Source organism: Panthera leo, chromosome F3 (genome assembly GCF_018350215.1).
Source record: "Panthera leo isolate Ple1 chromosome F3, P.leo_Ple1_pat1.1, whole genome shotgun sequence".
Taxonomy (NCBI): Eukaryota; Metazoa; Chordata; class Mammalia; order Carnivora; family Felidae; genus Panthera; species Panthera leo.
In genome coordinates this window covers 69,004,130-69,017,500 of record NC_056696.1, presented here as the reverse complement: position 1 = coordinate 69,017,500, position 13,371 = coordinate 69,004,130, and the positions used below count along the sequence as shown (strand labels likewise).

Below are 13,371 nucleotides of genomic sequence, written 5' to 3'. Positions count from 1 at the left end.
AGTCTACCCTCCACATTTCAGTAGCTATCACCCTGGATTCCCTAAGATCAATAGGCTATGCTAGAGCATGATCTAACTAACTACTGATGATTAAAGATGGAGAGTCTGTCCATCCTACTGCCCTGACTGGGCAAGCTCAGAATGCACTTCACTCAGATTTCTATGATAATCTCAGTAGACTCAGGAGGCATCAGTTCCCAGACTTTCAGGATGACCACACAATTATCTCCTCATATTACACTAATGAGAAAAATGGAGGCCAATACAAAAGGAAAGATCAGGAAACACAAAAGTGGTATATGTGTGACTATCAAATTTAAAATCAACTTTCATGGGGCACCTGGCTGGCTCAGTCAATATAGCTGTGACTCTTGACCTCAGGGTCACGAATTCAAGCGCCATGCTGGGTGTAGATGTTACCAAAAATAAGTAAGTGTTAAAATAAACCTTCGTGTTATTAAATTTTACATACCTTCAAAATATTTTCTCTACATTTTCAACATTGAAATTAACTGTAAAGAATAGCAAAATGCTGGGGCGTCTGTGTGGCTCAGTCAGTTAAGCGTCCGACTTCAGCTCAGGTCATGATCTTGCAGTTTGTGAGTTCAAGCTCGGTGTCAGGCTCTGTGCTGACAGCTCAGAGCCGGGAACCTGCGTGGGATTCTGTGTCTCCCTCTCTCTCTGCCCCTCCCCTGCTCATGCTCTGTCTCTTGCTGTCTCTCAAAAATAAACATTAAAAAAAATTTTTTTTTAAAGAATGGCAAAATGTTGACATTTTTGCAGTTTGGTGGTAGGGACACAGAAGTGAACTGTTCTATACCCTTTATTTAAGTGTGTATCTTAAATTCTTCAGAATAAAAAAGGTTAAAGGGGGGGGGGGTAGGGGCGCCTGAATGGCTCAGTTGGTTAAGCATCCGACTTTGGCTCAAGTCATGATTTCATAGTTTGTGAGTTCAAGCCCTGTGTCAGGCTCTGTGCTGACAGCTCAGATTCTGTGTCTCCCTCTCTCTCTCTCTGCCCTTTCCAGCTCAACTCTGTCTCTCAAAAACTAAATAACCATTGGGGCGCCTGGGTGGCGCAGTCGGTTAAGCGTCCGACTTCAGCCAGGTCACGATCTCGCGGTCCGTGAGTTCAAGCCCCGCGTCAGGCTCTGGGCTGATGGCTCGGAGCCTGGAGCCTGTTTCCGATTCTGTGTCTCCCTCTCTCTCTGCCCCTCCCCTGTTCATGCTCTGTCTCTCTCTGTCCCAAAAAAATAAATAAAAAAAAAAAAACGTTGAAAAAAAAAAAAAATTAAAAAAAAAAAAAACAAAAAACTAAATAACCATTAAAAAAATTTTTTTAATAAATAAATAAATAAATAAAAAGGGGAGACAGAAAAGTCTTTTTAAGTTTATAATGTCCACCTTATCTATTGAAAGATAGCAAGAAACAGGTAAGTTCCACCTCCAGAGAAGGAGATACACTTTTTTACTGAAATTCTTTTTCCAACTGTGAGTACTGCATCATGTGCATATACTACCTAACCAAAGCTTAAATAAACTTTAAAATAAACACACTGATTGAACTTAACATAATTTCTAAAAGACATACAGCACAATGAAAGGAAGGGACAGAGTTCCCAGGCCCATCCAGATGTGCTCCCCAGGGGACATGTGGTTCACAGAACACTAGTGAAGATGCCCTAAAGGCTACAGATCAGACATCTAGAAGAACTATTTCCTTGACCAAATACTAAATATGTTGATAAGTTAAAGGATCTTTCAGGGCCAAAGAAACATTACTCATCTAGCATTGTAATACTATACAGGGTTACACTAACACATATCTGCTTAGGCAATTAACTTGTAAATGGTAGATAAGTTTAAATTTTTTTTTTTAACGTTGATTTATTTTTGAGACAGAGAGAAACAGAGCATGAACGGGGGAGGGTCAGAGAGAGAGGGAGACACAGAATCTGAAACAGGCTCCAGGCTCTGAGCTGTCAGCACAGAGCCCGACGCGGGGCTCGAACTCACGGACCGCAAGATCATGACTTGAGCCGAAGTCGGACGCTTAACCAATTGAGCCACCCAGGCGCCCCTACAAATGGTCGAGAAGTTTAAATTCAAAACTGATAGATGAAATATTCCAATGGGGGGTTTGAACTGTATAGTTAAGTACGTATAGCAATATGTAAAAATAAGAATCTAGACATCAAAATTGGCCTAGGATTAGATGTATATTTCACCCACTATACTTGCAAAGAATCTTTTTTTACTGAAATGAGGGCAGAACATATTCACACAGTAGTGGATTAAGTATGATGAAACTGCACCTAAACCCAGTCCAAAGGCGAAAACTTGCCTGGTCTGGATTTCACCTAGGGGGTTGCTGCTGGCAGTCTATTAGCTGAGATTTGCCTATCAGCATTAACAAGCACATGGAGCCTTTAGGACAAAAGGTATCACTTTTCTTCAACAAGGAGACAAAGACCTGGGACTGTTGGTAGGATCTGGTATCTTACATGATCAAGAAAGAGGTTTATCATTTTTTCATGTAGTCAATATTTACCTTAAGAAATTTACCCTCAAGATTTCCCTGTAAATAAATATTTTTTCTCCTACAAAGATTTTCAATTAATGACAAAAGTTTCAAAAGCAAAACAGATTTTCAACAACCTAATGTACCACTCACGGCCACAATAACTTCAGTAGGCACTAGCTATTAGAACAGGATTTCTCAACTTCAGTACTATGGACACTCTGGGCCAGATAATCCTTTGTTGTGGGAAACTGTCCTGTGCACTGTAGGACAGTAGCAGCACCTCCAGCCTCCACATACCAGATGTCAGTAACAACCATCACCCGTTTTGAGGACCAGAAATGTCCCCATACACAGCCAAATGTCCCCTGGGGGGCTAAATACTCCCAGTTGAAAACCATTATATTTAACACCACCAAAAGGATTTTAACCGCAAGGAGGTCTGTGGCTATTATTACCAATAGTCTCAACCCTGAAGTAGGACAATACTAGCAGAGGAAGTCAGAACAGTGGCTACCTTTGGGGGTGGGGAAAGAAGGATAAAGGCTAGGAGGGAGCATGAAAAAGACTTGTGGGTGGAGGTAATCTTCCAGACCTCCATTTAGGTGGTCATCTTTTAAAGCTTTTTCTTTTTTAAATATTTTTTTAAATGTGTATTTATTTTTGAAGGAGAGAGAGACAGCATGAGCAGGAGGGGCAGAAAGAGGGAGACGCAGAATCTGAAGCAGGCTCCAGGCTCTGAGCTGTCAGCACAGAGCCCGACACAGGGCTCCAACCCACGAGCTGAGCTGTGAGATCATGACCTGAGCCAAAGGTGGACGCTTAACCGACTGAACCCATCCAGGCGCCCCTAAAGCTTTTTCTACTTGTATATTACACCTGGAGGGGGAGAAGATCACCCAAAAAATACGACAAAAAGAAAAACAAGATTAACAAGAGACTGGTAGTATTTCCTTGCCTCAATGCTGCGAGAAATCAGGTGCAAGAGGTACAGAACCAAGGCATCTGAGGGGCAGGAAGAGAAGTCACTAAATGTTTCTTGATGACATGATTTACCCTTAAATTCAAGATAGCTGACAGTATCCAGGTCCTTCCCTTAGCCACACAGCAAAAGCTACCCATTCCTTTTTACCTAAGAAGATTTCTAAGATTGATAATCACATCTGAGGTCAGGGGTCACATATGCTTTTCACCAAGACTTTCATACCTTTGACTCTGGAAGTTAAGAAAGGCTCTTCAAAAATCCCTTTAGGGGTGCCTGGGTGGCTGTCGGTTGAGCATCTGACTTCGGCTCAGGTCATGATCTCATGGTTCGTGAGTTCAAGCCCCACATCGGGCTCTGTGCTGACAGCTCAGAGCCTGGAGCCTGCTTCAGATTTTGTGTCTCTCCCCCGCTCCACCCCGCCCTGCCCCTGCTTGTGCTCTGTCTCTGTCTTTCAAAAATGAATAAATGTACAAAAATAAAAAATAAAAAAAAAATCCCTCTAACAAGACAATCTCTAGCATTAAAGTCTGCATGAGATCAGTCATGAAACATAATGGCTCCTAATATCAAGACAGTTGCCTATTCCCAAGCAAGAACACCATTCAACAAGAACTAGATTCTCTACTCCACTTAGAGCAGTAAGATAATCTGAATCAAAAAAGGAAAGCAGGAGGGACCAAACAAAACAAAACAAAACAAAACAAAACACAGAATGACTTGTAGGTATTTCTGTTGACAGGAAAATTTTCAGACCAAGAAAGCAATTTCCTTGGGGCACCAGGGTGCCTCAGTCGGTTGGGCGTCCAACTTCAGCTCAGGTTATGATCTTGTGGTCTGTGAGTTCGAGCCCCGCACCAGGCTCTGTGCTGACAGCTCAGAGCCTGGAGCCTGCTTCGGATTCTGTGTCTCCATCTTTCTCTGTCCCTCCCCTGCTTACACTCTGTCTCTCTCTCTCAGAAATAAACATTAAAAAAAAAAATTAAAAAAAAAAAAAAAAAAAGAAAGCAATTTCCAATATTGACTCAAATATTAACTACAAAGGAGTTTAGAGGATCTTCCTTATATATTCTACATATACATCCATAGATTTCTTAGGAAAAAAGAGCCATCACTCTAGACATTTTATGTTTCACTATTTTTTATAGTTTTATATTACAATTTTATTAAGATCTCTTTTGGATTAATTAAAAAAGTCTGCAGCTATAGCTTTGAAAACTAAAGTAGTATCTCTTAAAAATACTTTTTAGGAGCACCTGAGTGGCTCAGCTGGGTTGAGCATCTGGCTCCTAGTTTTGCTCAGGTCATGATATCATGGTTCAGCTCATGGGATCGAGCTCCATGTCGTCGGGCTTTGCACTGACAGCTCGGAGCCTGCTTGAGATTCTCTCTCTCCCTCTCTCTCTGCTGGTTCCCCAACTCATGCGCATGCACACCCTCTCCCTCAAAATAAATAAATATTAAAAAAAAAAACCCATTTCCATAAGGAAGAAAAACTAAAGAGCACTCCAATCATCTGATTTTTCCCTTGTCCATTTCTTCTAATATGATGAGAGCAGAATAATCTTATGCAACCTGGAGAGAACGTGAACGACAACAACAAAACAACAACACTTACCTGAAACAGAGTTACTTGACTTTTGGTGCTGTTTCAAAACACCCAATGGTGTGCAAGAGAAAGATTAGTGCTTCTCAAGGAAATACTGAGTGAATCAATATTTTTCTACAAATAATCATCATGTCGCTCTGAAGCAGAAGTCTGCTTAAGAAAAATTTCTTCTTTAGGGACCCAGCACTATGTATTTAAAAAGTACCAACTATATGGTAATGGATTCAAATCACCACTTCTGCCATAAAGTTTCCAAAGCTTGGCCAGAGTTTAATACATCTTAAAACTAAAAGAATTACAAAAAAGTTGCCCTTACTTCAGTGACTGTATGTTTGCATATTCAAATACTACATTACTCTAAAACACTGCTGGTTTGCTACAAGTTGTTGGAAACAAGAAATAATGAGCTACCAAAACACCAATTCCAAATCACGCAGCTCTGGTAGGTATTTAAAACTGTCAAGTATCAGGGCACCTGGCTGGCTCAGTCGGTGGAGTGTGTGACTCTTGATGTCAAGGTCGTGAGTTCGAGCTCCACGCTGGGTATGGAGCCTAGTAAAAAACAGCAACAGCAACAAACTTGTCAAATATCCAAGATTAAACTAGAATCAGGAACTTTAATAACAAGCAAGTTAAAGAGGGAGTCAAAGGGGAAAGGGCATCAGATTTGGATTCATCCAACAAAATGAGATTACTCCTGGGTAGACATTTTGAAACTTCCATGAAAGTCAATTCCTGGCTGATTGATTTTCCTCTGAATAAAATGTTCTTTCAAAGAACACAATCTCGGGATAACTACCTTAAACTTATTACAAACATTTACCAAATAATAGCTTATTTGTCCAGTTATACCACCATTAATCTGGGACTGGAATTCATCTACACCACAGATTAGCCTTTTCTATAAAAGGCCAGATAGTAAATATTTAAGGCTTTGTGGACATCATCTTTGTTGTGACTACTAACTGTGACACTGGAGCAGTGTGAAAGCAGCCATAGACAATATGTAAAAAGTACGATTATTTCCAATGAAACTTTATTTATGGACACCAAAATCTGAATTTTATATAATTTTTGCATATAGTAAAATATCTTTTTGACTTTTTTCAACCATTTATAACTTTGTAAAACCATTCATACTTCTTAGCTCATGCAGCAAGCAAAGTTTACTAGCCCTTAGTTTGCTGACTCCTGATCTATATGCTTTCATTTACTTATTATTTAAAAAAAAATTTTTTTTAATGTGTATTTATTTTAGAGAGAGAGAGAGACACACACACACACAGAGCGCGAAAGGCCGCAGGGCAGAGAGAGCAGACAATCCAAAGCAGGATCCAGGCTCCGAGCTGTCAGCACAGAGCCCGATGTGGGGCTCGAACCCGTGAACCGTGAGATCATGACCTGAGCCGAAGTCGGGCGCTTAACCAACTGAGCCACCCAGGTGCCCCTTTACTTATTTTTAAGTAATATCTGCAGCCAACATGGGGCTCAAACTCACAGCCCTGAAATCGAGAGTCATATGCTCTGCCAAAGGAGCCAGCCAGGCACCCCTCCCATTTATTTTTATTAAACCTTTCAAATTTACAAAAAAGTATAGAGAATATTCTAACAACCATTTACTTATCACCTAACTTAAGAAATAAACCATCACAAAAACACTGAAGCTCTCTGACTTAACTATTCCAATCCTATTTTCCTCTCTCTTTTCCTCACAGGTAACTACTATACTGAATTTAGTATTTATCATTGCCATGTTTTTTCTTAATACTTTTACTTTACGTATGCAGGTATATCTATATGATAAATACAGGGTGCCTGGCTGGCTCAGTCAGTAGAGCATGCGACTCTTGATCTCTGGGTCATGAGTTTGAGCCTCACATTGGGCACAGAGGTTACTTAAAAAAAAAAAAAAGAAGAAGAAGAAATACTGTGTTGTTTGTCAAGTTTAAAAGTTTTTATGGTATTATATATGGTATTACATCAACTCATCTTTTTAATATTACTTCTAATATTTATCCAAGTTGATACACGTAACTAGATTATTCGTTTAAATAGTATACAAAATGCCAATTACAAGGGGCACTTTGGTGGCTCACTCAGTTAAGTGTCCGACTCTTGATTTTTGGCTCAGGTCATGATCTCACAGTTCGTGAGTTCTAGCCCCAGGATGGGCTCCGTGCTGACAGAACGGAGCCTGCTTAGGATTCTCGATCCCTCCACCGCCCCCCATCCCTGCTGCTTCTCTTCCACTCATGCTCTCACTCCCTCTCTTAAAATAATAAACTTTAAAAAAAAAATGCCAATTATGAGTATACCACAATTTAAATTTTCAATTTCCTATTCACACAACAAATTAATCACACATCATATGGCAGGTACTGTTCTAGGTGCAAGGGCTACAACCGTGGATAAGGCATAGTTCTTACCTCCACAGGGTTTAACTCTGATGGACACTAGCACTTTCCCTTTATTGATATTATCCCCTTTTCCCAAGTGAAGTCTCCAAAGTGCCCCTAAGCTAATTTTATCCAAAAAAATGCAGAGTGTTGGGGGTGGGGTGGGGGCAGGGGGAGAAGGCTACCAATTTAAGTAAATGGATGAGAAAAATCTTCCCTTCCCTTAAGGTTTAAAGAGGGTGCCTGGATGGCTCAGTCAGTTAAGCATCTGACTCTCGATTTCAGCTTGGGTCATTTAGCCATTCGTGAGTTTGAGCCCCACATCAGGCTCTGCGCTGGTGGTACAAAATATGGGCATTTTGTATACATTTTGCCTGCTTGGGCTTCTCTTTCTCTCTCTCTCACTCTAAAAATAAATAAACAAACAAACAAACTTTAAAAAAAAAAAACCCTCCAGGAATAAATCTCAGCCCAACTATCAAAAGTGTTAAGCTTTCAACATTCTAAAATTAGAAACTCCTCTGCAGTTGCCTTCATTGAAGCTTATGCCACAAATAGGTCGGTACTGATAAGACAATTGATTCCAGTTGCTTTTCCTTTTCATTTCCAAAAACCAGTGTCAGGCAGAAGGGAAGATAAAGATAAACAGTGTATATAAATCTTTTGATCAATCAGCAAAAGGAAAGATCTCAATAATCCAAACCTTAAGAGAACTGATAATAGGGGCGCCTGGCTGGCTCAATTGGTAGGGCTGTGATCTTGATGTTGGGGTTGTGGGTTTGAGCCCATGTTGGGTACAAAGATTACTTAAAAATAAAATCTTAAAAAAAAACAGAGAGATGGATAGAATTGATATTAGCTGGCCCAGAAGACAAGCTCTGCTCCTTGGAAGTATTTTAAAATAACAGACTTTTTTTGTTTCAATTTTTTAAAATATTTATTTTTGAGAGAGAGAGAGAGAGAGAAAGAGAGCATGCATACACGCAGAGGAGGGGCAGAGAGGGAGACACAGAATCCGAAGCAGGTCCAGGCTCTGAGCTGTCAGCCCCAGAGCCTGACGCGGGGCTCGAACCCACGAACCTTGAGATCATGACCTGAGTGGTAGCTGGGACACTCAACTGACTTAGCTACCCAGACACCCCTAAGATAACAGACTTCTTGAATAGGAATTAAGCAAGAGAATACCACCAACAATAATTAGTGAAAGTCTCCAATGTTTTTTTAATCAAGGGAGATGGTAACTTTGAATATCTCATGGCCCTGAATTACTCAAATTTCCTATTATTCCCTAAGGATGTTTATGAAAACTAAGTTTGTTTCATTTTACTCTGTACAGCAGGCTCTGAATATAGGATAAAATAAAGAATGTGGGACTGTGGTACCACCAAAGTTAACCCCTCTATTCTAACCCTATTAAGGCCTACTAATAAGTTCTAAGTTCACTAAAAAAATAAAATAAAGCTATTAAATAAAACAAATTGCCTTCGCGCTAAATGCATAGAAACAGAATGAGGAAGACAAATAAATGACCCACAGGCAGGAAAACTAGTCAAAAGGAAATCTAAGTTGTACAAGACGTTTGGTCTTACCCATCTCCTGAAAACAGCATGACCCTCCCGACAGAGGAGTGTTTAACTCTCTGCCTCTGCCTATTGGGAGTTCAGCCAGAACTCCAGTAGGGGTTTCCACGTGAGCAGTCAGTGACTGGGAACTGTACGGGCTCCTTACTCCTGGAACTGTTCTGATCTAAAAAGACTGTGGTGACAAGAGATGACTGTAGCAAAACTTTTACATTTAGATTTTGACAACTGACAGGGGTGAGGCACATTCCAAACATGAAAATTTTTTCTTTTTTTTTAAGTATTTTTATTTTGAAAGAGAAAGAATCTCAAGCAGGCTCTACACTGTCAGCACAGAGCCCAACACAGGGGTCTCGATCTCACAAACCATGGAATCAGATGCGACATGTAACCAACTGAGCCACCCAGGAGCCCCCCAAATTTTTCTTTTCAATGCCTACTCCTCTTTCCAACAATTGGTTACAGTCACATGGCCAACAACCAAAACTCAAAGATATCTGCTTTTAAGAAAAGAAATGCTAATAAAGTACACAGTGTTCCCAAAGATACTTGAAGACAATTCTCATCACTGTCCAGCCACACTACTTCCGTCAAATTTAAAACTGGGTGGTTTTAGAAACTCTCACAGCCTGTTGGTATGAATGTAAACTGGTACACATTTTTGGAGAGTAATTTAATAATATCTAACAAAATATTAAACATGTATACCCTTGATCCAAAAATTACATTTCTAGAAATTTTACTTACAGATACACTATAATGTATAAAGATGTATGTAAGATGTTTCAGTGGAAGTCTGGTTATGACAAAACACATACGTACATACACACACTGGAAACATCCTAATTGTCCCTCAGAGGAAAGAGATTAAGTAAATTAAGGCATATCCACACAATGAAGTATTACAGACACTAAACACTGACACACACGTGTGTATCATCTATGTACCTATGCAAGCACACACACACGTAGAAGAGTACAGCATAATGCGCAAGAGTTGAGCTTAAGAGTCAGACCTTCTTTTTCCTTTAATGTTTAATTATTTTGGGGTGCCTGGGTGGTTCAGTCAGTTAAGAGTCCGACTGCGGCTCAGGTCATGATCTCACAGTTCATGGGTTTGAGCCTCACATCGGGCCCTGTGCTGACAGCTCAGTCTGGAGTGTGTTTTGGATTCTGCGTGTCTCTTTCTCTCTCTCTCTCTCAAAAAAAAACCAAAACCACCGTTTATTAACATGTTTAACGTTCATTTATTTTTGAGAAAGAGAGAGAGAGAAAGCACACAAGTGGGGGAGGGGTCGAGAAAGAAAGAAAGAGAGAGAATCCCAAGCAGGCTCTACACTATCAGCGCAGAGCCCCACACAGGGCTGGATCCCACAAACTGTTAGATCATGACCTGAGCCAAGATCAAGAGTCAAATCTCAACCAGCTGAGCCAGCAGGCGTCCCTCTAGTCAGACTTTCCGACCCCTTATCCCAGCTCTTGTGCTTACAGGTCTGTGGCTACAGGCAAGTCACTGAACTTCTCCAGGACTTGTTTTCATTTGTAAAATGGGAATGATAACAGCATCTACCTTTAGAATATTGCAAAGATTAAACAAGTTAATTAAGGTGAAGTGCTTAGAATAGTGCCTGGCACATAGAAAAGCTCACTAAGTTGTCAGTCATCATTAAAAGCATATCCAAGGTATTAGATGAATATGGGCAAGCAATCACAATAGCTAAAACTAAGCAACTGGGGCAAACATTGAGAGATTCTGAAAGCAGTATACTCAGGATTTGGTAAGCCTGTCTCATACTTACACCTGAATTGTAAAAACTGCCGAATAAAGACACTATTCCTACTTAAAAGGCACTTGTTCCTAATATGCCGTTACTTAATTTATATATACACTGTGTCAAGTAGTATAGTTATTTTAAGACACGTATTCTCTTCTGGGCTATACATCGTCTTCAAGACTGAGGTTGTGTCATTTATCTCTATCTCATTTATCTCTATACTTACACTCTACAACACCTACATATGTCTTTTCCATAGTAGGTGTGCAACAAACATTCTATGAATATACAAATGGTCAGGGTATTTTAGTTCTCCACAACCAGTGGATTTAAGTGGTTACAAAGCTCTGACAGGTAGAACAAGAGAAGAAAACCAAGTTTTCTCTTTATCAGAGTGATTAACTGTCATTTTCCTAGACTGAAAAAATCTAGGATAGGGAAAAACACCTGGGAATGATATTCCATGAACTGGAAGAATAACCCCACATCACTGATCAGAGCTTTGGATTTTCTGACATAATCTTATTTCACGAACTAGGTAGTCAACATTCCTAAATTTCTTTAAGATTTTATTTTTAAGTAACCTCTACACCCAACATGGGGCCTGAACTCACAACCCCAAGATCAAGAGTCGCATACTCTATCGACTGAGCCAGCCAGGCACCCCTCCTAAATTAAGTTTAATAACCTTGTAAGTAATACTCAAATTACGTATATTCAATGTGAAGAGAATAAAAGCAATGAAAGTCCTCAAAGATCAAGACTTGTCGGCAACAGGAAAGGTACACAGCCATAAACTCAAATATTCTTTCCTGGTTGAAATTGCTCTGATATCCATGAAAATATTTCACCCTTAAAATTTTCATTTAAAGAATTATACACACACACGGAAAAAACTCTTATTACAACACCAAAAAAGCAAGATACCATTTCACACCAACAGAAATAACCAACAGAAGGGGTGCCTGGGTGGCTCAGCTGGTTGACTTAAAAAAAAAATTTTTTTTTAATGTTTGTTTATTTTTGAGAGAGAGCGTGCAAGTGGGAGGGGGGCAGAGAGACACACAGAATTGGAAGCAGGCTCCAGGCTCTGAGCTGTCAGCACAGAGCCCGATGCAGGGCTTGAACTCATGAACTGCAAGATCATGACCTGAGCCGAAGTCGGACACTCAACCAACTGAGCCACCCAGGTGCCCCTAAGCTAGTTGACTCTTGATACTGGCTCAGGTCATGATCTCATGGTTCCGAGTTCAGAGCCTGCTTGGGATTCTCTCTCTCTGCTCCTTCCCTGTGCATGCACGCTCTCTCTCTCAAAATAAATAAATAGGGGGCCCCTGGGTGGCTCAGTCAGTTAAGTGTGCGACTCTTGGTTTTGGCTCAGGTCATGACCTCACAGTTCCTGAGTTCGAGTACTGCATAGATTTCTGTGCTCCTGCTTGAAATTCCCTGTCCCGTGCTCGCTCGCGCTCTCTCTCTCTGCCCCTCCCACATGTGCACTCTCTCTCAAATTAAATAAACTTCAAAAAATTCAAAATAAACATTTAAAAAAAATTTTTAAAAGCAGAAAATAAAGTGTTGGTAAGGATGTTGGACTCCTTGTGCATTGCTGGTGGGAATGTAAATGGTACAGTCATTGCAGAAAATAGTATGATGGCTCCTTGAAAAATTACATGATCCACCAATTCCAACTCTGGGTATATACCCCCAAAGATCTGAAAGCAAGGACTCAAACAAATATCTGCAGACCCATGTTCACAGCAGCATTACACACAACAGCCCAAAGGTACAAATAGCCCAAGTAGCCATTAACAGATAAAAAGATAAAATGTGATATATACATAAAATGGGATATATATTTAGCCTTAAAAAGGAATGAAATTCTGACACACACTACAAGATACGGATGAACCTCGAAAACATCACCCAAGCAAAATGAGCCAGACACAACAGGACAAATATTGTATGATTCCACTTATATGAGGTACCTAAAGTAGTAGAATGTATAGAGACAAAGCAGAATGGTTGTAAGGAGCTGGTCAGGGGAGGGATAATAGCGAGTTATTTTTTCATAGGTATGGGAATTTCAGTACGGGAAGTTGAAAAAGTCTGGAGATGGATAGTGGTAATGGTTGCATGACAACGAGAATGTACTTAATGACACTGAACTGTGTACTTAAAAATGCTTAAAATGGTGAATTTATGTATATTTGACCACAAACTATGTGGCAAATTTACCATTATCTTTTAAAAGAATGTCTAACATTTACTGAATAATTACTATCTGCACAGTACAGAAAAGTTAAGTAAAAGATCTTACAACTACCAGTAAATGGTGGAGTAGAAATGTGAACCCAGGACTTTGACTGTGGAGCTATACTTTTAATCATTACCATGTCCAAAAGTTATTCTAGTTTAACCAAAGAAAGCAAGCTTTGAAGTAATTAAGTGAAAAATCTCCACGAAGAGTAGTAGCAGTACTAGACTGTGTTCTCATATCCAGACGCCTGAA

General features: G+C 40.0%; 1 long non-coding RNA gene across 1 annotated transcript in view; it reads right to left on the bottom strand.

Annotated features, from left to right (window-relative positions):
- The window catches only part of LOC122212130, an 18,423-nt gene extending 12,281 nt beyond the window's left edge, over nucleotides 1-6,142 (bottom strand). The window contains exon 1 of the long non-coding RNA XR_006199013.1: nucleotides 5,121-6,142. This is a non-coding gene — a long non-coding RNA (uncharacterized LOC122212130). The remainder of the gene's footprint in view (nucleotides 1-5,120) is intronic.
- Between the last annotated feature and the right edge of the window lie 7,229 nt (nucleotides 6,143-13,371).